This window comes from Dendropsophus ebraccatus, chromosome 2 (assembly GCF_027789765.1).
Source record: "Dendropsophus ebraccatus isolate aDenEbr1 chromosome 2, aDenEbr1.pat, whole genome shotgun sequence".
Taxonomy (NCBI): domain Eukaryota; kingdom Metazoa; phylum Chordata; class Amphibia; order Anura; family Hylidae; genus Dendropsophus; species Dendropsophus ebraccatus.
Genome location: NC_091455.1, coordinates 54817792 through 54830174, shown reverse-complemented (window position 1 = coordinate 54830174; position 12383 = coordinate 54817792). Strand labels below are relative to the sequence as shown.

Sequence of the window (12383 nt, the reverse complement as noted above, 5' to 3'; positions counted from 1 at the left end):
AGTTTACCTTTTTTATGCTGTTGTATTTTCATAGTAATGTTCATGTGCAGAAACTTGTGTTTCCAGACCCAAAAGGTTGTCCTAAAAATCCTTTCACTGACAACCACATCAGTGACTCAAGCAATTACACATCCCATTTTCCGATAAGAACATCAGTTACGCTAACCAAGCTTCTACTTTTTCAGCAGTGATGATTGTTACCCATGGGAAACCTAGAGTTCAGTTTACTACGAAGAGATATTTCTCATGATTTGCCCCATTTTGGTTAACCTTGTACTGTGAGGTCACAAAAGCCCTATTGTTACTGTTTAACATTCCTTCAATTTGTTTAGGCTGAGCGATAGCAGATATAAAATTCTACAGTTGTTATACCACCAGATGTTCTTTCTGCAACTGCACGGCTGATAAAATGTGAGGACTACAGATCCAAGAATATATAATAAATATAGAAGATATAAAATATATTGCCTTTTATTTCCTTTTAACATAATATTAGCGTTTTTTACTTTTTTTTTTTTTACTGCCAACAACTTCTCATACACTTTGAATACCGTACTGCCTTCAGGCTTTCAACAAAAGACAATGACTCTGCTTTTGCTCATCAGCTAAGTTGTGGGGGCATGGACATGGAAATGACAAGATAAGCATGTTCAGTCACTGTGTAATTGCCTTCGGAGAAGATACAAATGGCTTGGTTTTTAAATATGAAGGAGTTCTGACTGAAGTAAATTCCTCCACCGGCTGAAAAGTTTTAGTGGGCTGTCAAATGTTCCTGCGATTTTGTGTTTTGGCATGCACACCCAGGCTAAGGAGTGTGAGTCTCATCGTATATTACTATAATATCATATAATAAGTTAGGCTTTATATTCAGGTGCGTAATTGCCTGGGGTGACTCCTTAATAAACCTTATTGCCTGTAATAGCTCATAAAAGACCCAGTGATGTATTATGACAGTGACCATTATGTAGTTATGGATACATGTGTCATTGGTAACTATCTAAAAATAACATGAAACTCTGCATCTGACCTGAAGAAAATATCATACCATTGTGATGACCTAAATGCTTCTGATCTCATTTTTAAATATTTTTTTATTTTGAGTAAATGCAGTTTTTTTTTTTTTCTTGTACAAATACCAGTGAGACATAACAATAAAGCCATCTGCCTAATAGGAGGAAAAAAAAGTCAGTACATCCAAACAGTAATGAAGTAAATGTACCGCTGCATGATGTAGTGGCTGAAATGCAAAAACCAATATGCGAAAATGACAGCAGCCTAATGTATACTGGCAAAACGGCTCCGACCCATTGGGGCTTGGACTCACGAGACTACTGAAGAGTATCTTGCTATTGCAATAGATTCGGTGTGTGATCAGGTGATTCTTCCATAAAGGAAACTTGTTTTTCCACTACATCCTGTGAATTCTGTGTTAAGATCTGGTGATTTTTGGAGGCCAGGTCAATTTGACATGTTTCTCGAAGGATTCCTGAACAATTTTTGCAATGTGGCTGGGCACATTATCTTAAGCCACTGCCATTACAGAATACCATTGCCATAAAGCAGTGTATTAAGTGTACAATTATATTTGGGTAGGTGGTTCAAGTCAAAGTAACATTTATATGAATTCCAGAACCCAACATTGCCCTGTTCATTATACTGCCTGTGCTTCGCCAGCTAAGTGACAAACATGCACATGTCCCTATGATGTAAAACATCAGATCAGACCACCCAGGCTTCCTATACCATTTCTGCTGCCACTTTTAGCAGTGGGCAGGGGCAGCATGGGCATTCGGAGTGGTCTATAGCTGTGCAACTCCATACAATGCAAACTGCTATGCTATGTGTGTTCTGACATTTTCTATCCTAGCCACCAGCCACAGCTATTTGTACTATAGCAGCAGTGGGTACAGAGCAGAAATGCTAGCCATCCATACCCACTTGGATCACCAAGCCTTGAATGCACATGAACTTGTTGCTGGTTTACCAGTTGTCTTTACTGGGACCACCATTGGTAGCTTCTAACTGCTGCTTACTGGGAATACCCCATAAGACATGACCCAGTCACCTGGTCACCATTTGGCCCTTGTTAGAGCCACTGAGATTTTTCCATTTCTTCCAACACCTCATCTTGGTTAGACCAAGATGGGTTCCCTATTGGGCAGCCCTGTAATGCATGATCAAGGTCAGTCCTCCAGAGTGAACCATTCTATGCAGTAGCTCTCCTCTCTGGCTAATAGAAGTATGACATCCATATGTTCTTCTGGGACATATGGACAGAGTTTGCTGTAATGGACAATCCCTTTAATCTTGATAGCTTCCATCTACAGAAAGACACAGGAATAGATCTTAAAGATAATAACCTTTCAGCCTAAAGGTAAAGACCCATTCAAGCATATTATAACGTTGTAAATGGTTCACTAGGGGCTGTTCGCTTATGGTTTGTGAAGTTCAAATGGGCATTTACTCCCTCCCAGCCATTATGGTACTGGTGAACACTGGCTCGTGGCAATGCATTCTGTTGCAATTTCATACATCTGGAGAATATTATCAATTTAAATGGTATGAAGTAGTATATATTCTTCATGGTCAGCAAACAGGATGCTATGTCATTGCATGTGCTTTGTAAGCATTCAGGAAATGCCCCAGATCTCCTTTACATGATTTCTTGCACACTTGTTTTTACAAAGTTAAATTGAAATAATCAGGGCTTTTGCTGGGCTAGTACTTTTTTTCTTGTCTGACCGCTGCACATTCTCAGCTCTCTAGCCCTCTTTTATATATTTAACCTCTGTGTATGTGACTCCCTTTGGCTTGTGCAGCCCGCGTCGTGCATTTGTAAGTAATTCCACTCCTGGGCTGTTGCTATGACAATGTAAGCCTTTGGTTTCAGCTTCTGCTTTAGATCAATTTGGGTTTTTTTTGTGTTATTTCATTTAGCGTTCATAATATTATCAAAAATGCAATTAATCTTAAGTCAGATGAGAAGATTTCCATTCTGCTGAGCAGTATAAAAAAGAATTAAGCTTGCAGAGTTGAACATTTTTAGCAAATTTTTATAAAAAAAAAAATAAAAAATAAAGGCAACTTGTAAAGAACATTGTAAAAACCCCTCTTAAGGTCCTTTTTGACATGGAACGACTATCTCCAAAATCAGGTAGAGATCTCATTTTTGATCAGCCAAACGTTCGAAAATCATTGGCCGCACATTGCTCGGTGTAATAGCTGATGGCAGATTAAAGCAAGGGCGACATGTTTGATGTTTGTGCAGGGCTGCCAGCACGGTTATCAAGTCGTGTAAAAGGCTAAGCGATTGCTGTTCTAGCAGATTGACCCTCGCTAAGGGCGGGTTCACACTACGGAATTCTCGCGGACAATGTCCGCGAAATTCCGTCAGCTGTCCGCCCGCACATCTGGGCGCCTTTCCGCCAGCCCCATAGACACCATTCTTTGGGCCGGCGTATTCTGCTATACACTGAAAGAAGTGTCATGTCACTTCTTTTAGTGGATCGCGGAATACGCCGGCCCATAGAATGGTGTCTATGGAGCCAGCGGAAAAGCGCGTGCCCGTGCGGGCGGACTACTGACGGAATTCCATGGACATTGTCCGCGAGAATTCCGTACTATGATCCCGCCCTTACCCTGTGTGTTGGGCCATCTAATATGGTCTTACTGAAACATTTTATTTGCCATCTCTTCCACAAATCCTGGTGCACCTGACCTCACACAACAAAACACTGATCTAGACCAATGTGTTTTCTGTCCAATACTGCCAGCAGTTCAGTTTGAAGGTTGCTGTTCATGTACTGATCCCCTAACGCTTACTAGATCACCTGTGGTTTATGAGCAGTTTATATTTGCCTTTTTAAAGGGAACCTGTCACCCCCTGTGCCGCGGTGACAGGCTCCTGACCCCCCGTTAGAGCCCCCTATACTCACCTAATCCCACCGGGTCCCGCTTCTGGAGGTGGTCGGGTGACGGAGATCTCAGCCGCTGCAGCCTGACGCGTGCGCTGAGAGATGAGTCCAACGCTCATAGAGAATGACGGAGCGCTGGACTCTCCTGTCATTCTCTATGGGTGTTGGACTCATCTCTCAGCGTGACCACCCGACCACCCGACCACCTCCAGAAGCGGGACCCGGCGGGATTAGGTGAGTATAGGGGGCTCTAACGGGGGGTCGGGAGCCTGTCACCCCGGCACAGGGGGGTGACAGGTTCCCTTTAAGGTCTTTAGGGAAAGACAGTTTAAGGGTGCCTTCACACGTACCGTATCGCTGCTTATTTAACGCTGCGTTTTTATCGCTGCGTGTCTTGTGCGATTTTTACATGAGAGTTTTGATTTTCACGTGATTTTTATGTGAAAATCGAAACTCGCATGTAAAAATCGCACAAAACTCGCAGCGTTAAATACGCAGCGATATGGTACGTGTAAAGGCACCCTTAGGGTAGCTTCACACGTACCGACTCGCAGTGTTAATAACTCTGCGAGTCGGCTAGTTCCTGGCTAGCTACCCTAAGGGTACATTCACACGTACTGTATCCGCAGCCGATTTCATGTTGCGAGTTCGCAGCGAAATCTGCTGCGGATACCTGCCCATTCACTTCAATGGGATGACAAACTCTCATTGGATTTTCATCCCGCTGCGAGTATATCAGTCAGTGTGCTTAACCCCCGCGGCTCTGGTACATACTTTACCGGGCCCCTGCTCCAGCTTGCTTCGTGGGCTCCCGACGCTCAGGCAATCGGTGCGATGTGGCAGGGCAGCACACTGGCTGAGCACCAGCAGCCCCCGGAGCAGGGACCTGAAAGTATGTACCCAGGCTGCGGGGGTTAAGGGCGCAGACTTTGACATACACTTAGTATGTCATCCCATTAAAGGAATGGGCAGGTATCCACAGCGGATTTCGCTGTGAACTCCTTCCGTATGCCGTTGTGGATACGGTATGTGTGAACATTTTATCATCAGTAAACTCCTTTTAACAGTCAAATATCTGAATACGTATTGCTAAATTAAAGTTCTGTTACTATGGTCTTTCATTTTTTTCTGACACATCCCATCTACACTTAATGCAAACTATATGGTGTCTTCATTAGCCCAACTTTCCAGTGTACATTACTACAGCTTCTTAACTATAACTACTGCCACCTAGTTATACAAAACATCAGTGGAGCCCCAATGAAGAGTCTGAAAACATGAGAATAGCCAGATATCCCTCCAGGTAAGGACCTTACAAAGGAGACCACCCTTTCAGTCAGTATCCAACTCTGTAACGAGTCTAAGGATATGGCAAAGGCAATACTAAAGTCAGGTATCCCTGCACAGACAGCTGTTTCTGGCTGTTGCCCCACATAGTGGGAGGTTGATAGAGTTGACCGAATTCTTGGCTAGAGTCTACACAGGAACAGGAAGTCTCTTACAGGATGTACACTACACAGGAAGTTGGGCTAAAGACAGCAGAGCAGACAGTTTGCATTAAAAGCAGAAGGAAAACATTAGTACAGTAAGAAAGACTATGAAAAGGCGGAAAACCCCTTTATTATAAAGTTAGCTGAACCCACCAACTGGCTTTCGTGTATAGGAGCCTCCTGACCCTCCCCTGACAGATGATGTGGGAGGGGATAAGAGAAGGATCAGGTTTATTAACCTTCTGTTCTATGAGAGATAAGCCAGCTGTCAGGCAGCCGCTTGTTTTTCCTCTCTCCATTGAGAATATGTGAACGTTGGCCGAGATCAGGATAGAACTGTAGGCCCAACAAACATTGGGCTGATGGCTATTGAAGGTGTATGACCACCTTTACTGAGAGGGTGATCTGGACAGCTGACGTTACTACAGCTACCTAGCCTATAGCATTGCAGCATTCTTATAGGTAGGATATTTTCCAATAAATTGTAGTAGAGCGGAATAAGAAATACATGGCAGCTACGTCTGAATTTAAAAATGTAAAAAAAAAAATGTTTTGTAAAGTCGCACACCCATCCCCTACCTTGACTCTTTGAATAATATAGTCAGTGTTTGGTTTTTATTAGAGATGAGCGAACTTTGAGCATGCTCGAGTAGATCCGAACCCGAACTTTCGGCATTTGATTACCGGTGGCTGCTGAACTTGGATAAAGCCCTAAGGCTATGTGGAAATCATGGATATAGTCATTGGCTGTATCCATGTTTTCCAGACAACCTTGGAGCTTTATCCAAGTTCAGCAGCCCCAGCTAATCAAATAGCGAACGTTCGGGTTCGGATTGACTCGAACCTGAACCCGGTTCGCTCATCTCTAGTTTTTATTTTTCGTTCTTGATTACATAGTCCTTTCTTTCTTTATTTTCTTTTTTTGTACAGAACAAGCGTTGTGCCTGCAGGTACATACGTAGTCTTGTTCGTGTGAATACTTGTATAGTGTTTTAATATACATTTAATTATTCAACAGATGACCTTTTGCTGTAAATTTCTGTTATGATTAGAATATGTATGCATGTGGTTATGTTTTTTGTTTTTGTTTTTTTCTGGAGTTTATCTTGTTTGATTTGTGGTCTCCACACTGTGGGGGGGATAGTCTCATGAAAGCCTATAGCACACGATTGGTAATTGCAGTTTGAACGCTTTGAAACGTCCTCTATGGATTTTGATTGTCGACGGCTACAAATAAAGAGACTCATCCTGTCCATTCATCGGTCATTCTCCACAAAACAAAACCGAATAGATTGTTTACTTCATGTACATGTATTCATATGCAAAATGCTAATGCTTGAAGGAAGCACAAAGCCCTGTCTGAAGGAGAGAGGAGGAGACGGCTGGAACAAAGAGTTTGTGGTATGAAATAGTAATGCTCGCTGGAACATTACAGGCACAGATGCTTAAAAGCCTCGGCAGCCAGACCTAGTAGAGAATATTAGTGTTAAGCGGAGTCTCTTGTTCAGCTGAGGTTTTTTATTAATGAATGCTTTTTAACAGTCCTGTACTGCCAATAGTTATTATTGGGCTCTCATTGTTTCTCCATGCTTCAGTAGCCAACATAAGCTGCAGGGAAATATATAAAATTACTGTTAAAAAGTTTAATTATGTATACCTAAAGTTTTTGTTGATCATACTTAGGCCTAATGTAGACAGTCTTATTATGGATCCATTACATGGTCTCTTTGGGCCTATGTTGTACTATCCTGTCACTTTTACTTAGAGGCAGACTTGTCATTTTTCTCAGATTCAATAGGAGTTTTGGCATGTTCCATCACTACTTCTATGATACAATTTACTAACATGCTATGCATGCCACCAATATACTAACATGCTATGCTTGCCTAATGGTTTGCCATAATACAGAGCCATTGCATAAGTTCAATTCTGTCGCATTCCATGCTTTATCATCATGTAACATAAGTTTGTTAAACTGATTCCTGCCAAAAGACTTTCCTACATGCAGTACTATGTTTTACCACTGATGGGTTTAAACCTTGTATATATAAGTTGTAAGGACTAATGCCAAGGCCATAACATAGCTCTTTCTATGACCTGTATATGAGCCAGGATGGGATTTTGTTTTGGGAGATTAGGAAAGTATAAGTCCTTTTAAAGAAGGCTTTTAGGAAAGTCTTTCCTACTCTGAGAGTATGGGAGTGGCTCTTGTCCTTGGCTGTAAATATGAGCTTATTGAAGGATTTTGTACATGTTTACGGTTTTGGCTCAATCAATAGAGTATGTTCCCTGTAATCTATAAAAGATGAGTATGTTTCCTAAAACGTACTGACTGTGAGCAGGCTGCCTACGATGTAATGACTGTGAGTAGGCTGCCTACAATGCAATGACGGTGAGGAAGCTCACTACGATGTGAACCCCCTTCATGGTGGGAGGGATGTTGTGAAACAGTGACTATATATTGCAAGGATATGCTGTAACATTATGATGATCTGTGAGGATCTAGTTCCTGGGACCCACTGCTGATCCTAAGGGCCGTATTCCACCGGACGATTATCGTTCGCATAATCGTTAACGATTAACGATCTCAAACGACCGCTATTGCAAAAGACCTGAAAACAGTCACTCATTTCCATGGAACGATAATCATTACTTCTGATCGTATTTGCGATAGTTTTTTTTCTTCACTATTTCTTTGCTATTGCGTTCGTATCTACTGCGAACGACCGAACGACGTCTTATTTAATGCAAACGATTTGAGAACGAGCAACGATAAAAATAGGTCCAGGTCTTATAAAGCGATCAACTGTTTCTCGTTGGGCCGTTAATCGTTAACTGCATTTCAACTGAACGATTATCGTTTAGATTCGAACGATTTAACGATCTGAACGATAATCGTCCGGTGGAATAGGGCCCTAAGAATGGTTCTGTTAGTCCCCTCCTTCATAGTATATTTAGGGCACAGAAGACCTCTAAATCTGTTGCTCCAGATCAAAAGGAAGGGATTTGAAAGGGCACATTTTTTGTTTGTTTTTTTACTGTAAGTTTTAGGAAAAAAATTTTTTTATTAAGGCTGAAAACACAGTTCTAAAGTTTATAAAATCCACATTGGGTGCGGGATTCCAGTTTTGCGTCATTATGTGTCCAAAACATGTTTGTATAATTTTTGTGTTAAAAATCTTTTTTAACAGAATTTCAGAATTTTATTTGTGAGTTGACATATATTTGCTTTGTTTTTAATAGAAAAGCATAGGTTAACCCTGTGGGGTCATTGTCCTGTCAAAAAAGTTTAGCTAATATACTTCTGTCAAGGGCAACTTGTAGTGATGGAAAGCAGAGGGCTTAAAATGGCCTGACGACCGTAGAGTCATCATCTATCAACTCATAATTCTCATTTGAAGTCATTTTCCTAGTCAAGTTTGTGGACAACTATACATCACTGGTCTTTGTCATATTTCTGCTAGCATAACTGAATTATTAATGAATTATAGTCTATTTATGCATGTGGTATTGCTACGCAGACTGCTGGAGATGATATGTGTCTATATTATGATCAATTATCTTCCTTATACCAGTAAGAGTTTTGATGTCTAATGTTTCTTACCGATCTTTCCTAGAACTGCCTGGCAATGAAACCGCATATTAGCTAAGTTTGACGGAGCTGTAAATGGCTGTCATCTGGATGTCATAGAAAAACTATATACCTGCACATTACATTTAGGAAACGCTTATTATGAGCTGTTGCACGGTGTCTAACATTTGGTTATGATTAAAACTGCTTAAACCTGTAGAATTGTGGACCCATACTATGTCCAGCTTTATTGGCTATTGACTTCTTTGAACTCCTTTTTCTATTGCATTCACTACTGTATTACAGGTAAAACAAATTACTGTTTGGTTCTCTTAAATGATCATTGTTTCAAACAACCTCCAAAATCGCTTAATTTAGTCAAAAATGACACTCTACCCCAGAAAAATGGACCTTAAACCTTGACCACTAGGTTTCTCCCTCCCTTGCAATCTGCTATCCACTACCTATTGCCAGGGAATTTTTGTCCCTAGTAACAGAGACCCAGAACAAACCACAAGGACATGGTTTAGCATGTGCTATGTGAAGGGGATGGTGAGAGTCTGGGCTGTGCACCTGTGCTGGCAATCTGAGTTAGTCTGCTAGCGGAAAATGACCCACCTCATTCCTAGAAGGTAAATAAAGGCTTTCCTTTGTGTACCTTCTGCTGTCTGTCCACAGTGCTGCAGAGCAATCCTCACTCCCTATAGCTGCTTAGTAGCAGCAACAGTAGTAGGAGTGTAAAGGCCCTATTCCACCAACAGATCGGACGACAGATTATCTGCCAAAGATTTGAAGCCAAACCCAGGAACGGATTTGAAAAGAGAAGAAATCCAGTCTTTCCTTTATGACCTGATCTCCGATTATAGTCTGTTCCTGGGTTTGGCTTCAAATCTTTGGCAGATAATCTGTCGCTAGATCTGTTGGTGGAATAGGGCCTTAACTCATTATAAAGGCCCTATTACACCAAAAGATGTCTGACAGATTATATGACAGATTTTTTTCAGCCAAAGGGTCCTATTCCACGGGCCGAGGAGGGCCAGATCAACTATGTAAACGAGCGGCGATCTGCTATATCGCCGCTCGTTTACTGGGCCTATTCCACAGCCCGATGATCGTTGAGCGAGGGCTGCAAGGACATCATTACCGATGTCCTTGCAGCATCATACATTACCTGTCAGGTCTTCTCCGCGCTGTCTTCCTCCCCGGGTCCGGTGCGCTATATCTTCAGAATGGCCGGCGGTCCCGGCCTGTGATTGGCTGAGAGCGCCGTCAGCTGACCGACCATTCTGAAGATAGAGCGCGTGGGACCCTGGGAGGAAGACAGCGCGGAGAAGAAGACCTGACAGGTAATTTATGATGCTGCAGCCTGTCAAATCGTCGGTCGCCCGCCGCACACTGCTATTCAACCGTAGCGATGCGCGGTGGGGGAACGATGATTTTAGGTCTGGCCCTAAATGAACGATCAGCCGATGACACTATCATCGGCTGATCGTTCTCTCTCTATTTCACCAAATGATAATCGGCCAAATGCGGCCAAATCTGGCCGATTATCGTTACTGTGGAATAGGGCCCAAAGTCCGGAATGGACTATAAACTGAGAACAAGTCGTAAAGATAAGACTGAGATTTCTCCTCTTTTCAAATCCATTTCTTGTTTTTGCTGAAAAAATCTGTCAGATAATCTGTCAGACATCTTTTGGTGTAATAGGGCCTTAAAGAGGATGTACCACCAGGTACATCCTCTTTAATCTGACACAGGGATAGAATGACGACTTCACAGGCAAGCCGGGGCCGCGGCCCGTCTTTCGATCTGCGGCCAGGTTCCCGTTTACGGTGCCGTTCTATCCACGGGTCCCAGGCCGCAGCTCAAGCACTGATGGCGGGCCGGCCTCCCCCCAGTGGGAGGGAATTTCCTTCCCTGTATGACGCAGCTCCATTAATTTTAACGGAGCCGCGTCATACAAGGGAGGGAATTGCCTCCCAATTGAGCACTGGCCCGGGACCCATGGATAGAACGGCGCTGTACACGGGAACCGGGCCGCGGATCGAAAAACGAACCGCAGCACCGGCTTGCCCGTGACGGCACTGTTTTATCCCTGTGTCAGATTAAAGAGGATGTACCTGGTGGTACATCCTCTTTAAGTGAAAGGAAGTCCCTGTGTAAGTCCAACTGCTAAACAGCCCTGTTGTGGTCCTGTCCCCTAAAATAGAGATAACGAGAAATAGCTGTTCTCCATAGAAGGGACTCTCAGAGGCTCAATAACTGCAATGAGAGCTGTACAGTCACTTTGCCACCACTTTGAATGGATAATCTAACATATCCAGGCAGTTTTTTAAGGGAAAACTTTAACAAATAACGTACCCATTAACTTCTGCAGCTTGCATGTATATGTACTACATTGCAAGCTGATCCATGCCTCTGATGGCTCTGTAGCCCATTAGCTCTTAGCCTAAAGGCTAGGCTTAGATGAAAAATAGAAGTGAATTAAATTAGATTTTTACTTGGATTAGTCCTCAGTAGAAATAAAGCTAACCATACACAACTGAAGACCGAACGATCGTTCGGCCATCAGTTATGTCTTCCAACCGGCCCCAGTCCTCCCCTTGCACAGGAAAGCTTGGAATGGCCAAGCGTTCCTGTATTGTCTTTTGGTGAAAACCAGTTGGAAGTCTTTAATCTGTAAAATTACATGCAATGACGTAAAAATGTGTCCATAGTTTTCACTGTACATTGTCAGACCCCCTATGCTAGACAGAAAGGCCAAAGGAATTATTTACCCTCTTTCCCCAACCTTTGCTGGAGAGAAGTATGACCCTTACGCTACCCTCGTACTTGTTTGTGAATGGTGGTAAACCCTGTGAATGAACACCCTGCCAGTGAACAAGCTGGTCGAAGCTGATCCAAGATTTCACGCTCTTTTCCATAGCTGTACCCCCATGTCCTCTTCACTTGACTAATTCCATTGCTGCGTACAGGGGATGACGTTGCACGGTAGCTACTTATTAGTCTGTCATATTTTTACAGTCTCTTACAGCAGCATATTCTGAATCTGTGAGACATCAAGCCCTCCGTGCATGGAGATCCACTGCCATAATTGACACGCTGCTATCATTTCAGTGTTGTGTAATATCATCTTCGCCTCCTGCACATCCAGCAGTATAAACATCATTTTCCGCTATTACTAGGTCACTTAGTGTTTTGTCTACACTTATGGACGATTTATATTGCGGTGACATTTGTCCATTTGGAAGCTAGTTGTAGTCTATTTGCATCACATCTTACAGACCAGGGTCATAGCTTGGGGGTTCTAAGTGCCGTATATTCCCTGCATCTTGGTACCCTTCCCCCTCCAGCAAGGCGCTCCATAAAGATGCTGTCACTACCAGCATTCCTCTGACACATAATGCA

General features: G+C 42.8%; 1 protein-coding gene across 3 annotated transcripts in view; it reads left to right on the top strand.

Moving 5' to 3' along the window:
• FAM110B (family with sequence similarity 110 member B) overlaps positions 1-12383 on the top strand; it is a 119448-nt gene that overhangs the window by 41423 nt on the left and 65642 nt on the right. The window contains exon 1 of one of the 3 annotated variants that reach the window (XM_069960014.1): positions 5767-5866. The exons of the other annotated variants lie outside the window; for them this stretch is intronic. The gene's annotated coding sequence lies outside the window, so the exon portion shown is untranslated. Of the gene's footprint in view, positions 1-5766; positions 5867-12383 lie in introns of those variants that run through there. 3 annotated transcript variants of the gene reach the window in all.